The 2678-nt window shown below is 41.1% G+C and overlaps 1 pseudogene; it reads left to right on the top strand.

Moving 5' to 3' along the window:
* Positions 1–1661: 1661 nt before the first annotated feature.
* Positions 1662–2463, top strand: LOC100761035 (annotated as a pseudogene).
* The last annotated feature ends 215 nt before the right edge of the window (positions 2464–2678 follow it).

Genomic DNA, 2678 nt, shown 5'->3' with positions numbered 1-2678 from the left:
CTGTCAAATACTGTCTAAATGTTTATGCTTGTTCTCATGGACTTGGGATAATCTCAACCTTGGTCTGAGAAACTTCTTTTTGCAGTATCAGCAGTTGATGGGAAGATGTATAAGTGCTGAGAGGAAGAGATCAGATGTCCTTCCTAAACAAGAAACCTATATCAATGCCCCTCCCACCCCTACCAAAGCTCAAGGAACATAAAGGAAGAAGAACAGTAAGACCTAGAGAATGTGGTGGAATGCTGTGCAATGTTGTTTTCTGGATATGGCATGGCTATCACACTCAAGAACTTAAAACACCCATGGTTACCTGCACAAGATCTGTACCAGATAACAATAATCTGAATTCTAGCATTGATGGGAGCGATCACCCGTCTGTGTTCTCCCTTTCTGGGGAGCTATTGGCAGTTTAATGACTCTAGGAGAGGAAAATCATTCCTTTTGGAGGATGTGGCTACTGATGTAGTGAGTGGCCCTATACCCATGCACATATGAGCAGCACTAATTGGACTTCATGGCTTATAAGTAGAAAGTGAGGACAGGGACATGTTTGGTAGGTTGTAGGGGAGAGTTGGGAGGAAGTAGGGGAGTATACATGATTGTATTTAAGAATATATATATATATATATATATATATATATATATATATATATATATATATATTTCTCAAGAATAAAGAAAATTTAAAAATAAGAAAGACCAGAGGAAAAGAAAAGAATAACACATTTGTCAGAAGGTGAGACAGGCTGTCAGGTGTTAGTGGGGCACTCCTTTAATCACAACACTTAGGAGGTAGAAGCAGGCAAAATCTATGAGTTCAAGGCCAGCCTGGTCTATAAAGCAAGTTCCAGGATGGCCAGAGCTACACAGAGAAACCCTGTCTTGGAAAACCAAAAGAAAAAAAGGGGGCTGGTGTGGAGATAGAGGCTGAGGTGGGTCATCAGGAACAGGTGTTTGCCACCGAGTCTGACCATCAAAGTTTCATCTTCAGAACCTAATGGAAGAAAAAGGGACTGACTTCCACCGGCAGTCCTCTGACCTCTACATCAGCACACTATGACATACACATGTCCTGGTCCCACCCAATAAATAAATAAGTATAAAAATAGTAACTTTTAAAAGGAGTATATAAGAAACAGAGATAAAGCTATGAACCATGAACAAAAAGGTGACTGTCATGAAGTTTTATAATAATGACATATAGAAAAAAATCATAATTTTGCACCATTAATACATGACATTAAAAGTCTTCTCAATTGATGCATGTTATACCACTTTTTGCTTTTTAGTTACATAACTACATTATTTCCTCGGAATAAACAAATTTCTTCTGAAAGCAAGGCATGGAGGCTTGTCTCTGTGGTTTCAGCCCTCGGGAGGACTGGAAGTTTGAAGGCAACCTGAGATATATAGTAAGACTCTGTCTTTAAAAAAATAATAACCTGAGGGGAGTAGGTCCGGGGGCCGGTCCCTGATGATGGCGGAGGCGGGGGTGAATTAGGGGTCTCCCCGCGGAACGCAGGATCTCTGGTAGGTTCCATGTTCAGGCAAGATGTGGTACCATTGAAACATTGGTCTGCTTCGATTCGCAGACAGTTCACCTTTTTTACTGAGAAGCCTTATTTTATTTTATGGCTTAGGCCTACCGAACTTATGAAATCATGGCAGAAGGAAAGACCGAGTCACCTGGGCCCAAAAGGCGTGGCCCATAAATTTCCTCTGTCACCAGCCAGAGTGTGAACGTGGTGATCCGAGGGGTGGTGCTCTTCTTCATTGGAGTGTTCCTTGCCTTAGTGTTGAACTTGCTCCAGATTCAGAGAAATGTGACACTTTTTCCACCTGATATGGTCACGAGCATCTTTTCATCTGCCTGGTGGGTACCACCTTGCTGCGGCACAGCCTCAGCTGTGATTGGATTATTGTACCCCTGCATTGACAGGCATCTAGGAGAACCACATAAATTTAAAAGAGAGTGGTCCAGTGTTATGCGCTGCGTGGTGGTGTTGGTAGGTATCAATCACGCCAGTGTTAAAGTAGACTTCGACAACAACTTCCAGTTTTCTCTTACACTGGCTGCACTGTCAGTAGGACTGTGATGGACTTTTGACAGATCTAGAAGTGGTTTTGGCCTTGGTGTTGGAATCGCTTCTTAGCAACTTTGTCACCCAACTGCTAGTCTACAATGGTGTTTATCAATACACGTCTCCAGATTTTCTCTATGTCCATTCTTAGTTGCCATGTATATTTTTTGCTAGAGGCATAACAATGGGAAACATTGGTCAACTGGCAATGTATGAATGTAAAGTTATTCCTGAAAAATCTCATCAAGAGTGAAGAAGGCAAAATCTGTCTTTTCTCTAGGAAGCCATGGAAAAGCGGCGTGTATATGAAAGACACACCAACGAAACTTTGGACTGTAAAATTGCAAGGATGCAGTTTTTCCTTGATTGGTGTGTGTGTGTATGTGTGTGTGAGAGAGACACACACGTTTCTGCAGTCTGTGATTGCTTCTGTAAATCAGTTACCAACCTTTCGGTATTTGATTTCAATAAATGTAAGATATATGTGCACTACATGAAAGATATGTTTATGAGTACATGAAATTTCTAAATTTTGTAAACATACCATGCATTGTATCACAATGTTGATGTGCCAAACTATGCTATTACTATCACAGA

Source organism: Cricetulus griseus, chromosome 5 (genome assembly GCF_003668045.3).
Source record: "Cricetulus griseus strain 17A/GY chromosome 5, alternate assembly CriGri-PICRH-1.0, whole genome shotgun sequence".
NCBI classification, from domain to species: Eukaryota; Metazoa; Chordata; class Mammalia; order Rodentia; family Cricetidae; genus Cricetulus; species Cricetulus griseus.
The sequence above is the reverse complement of the archived record's forward strand: the minus strand, read 5'-3'. Positions and strand labels throughout refer to the sequence as shown.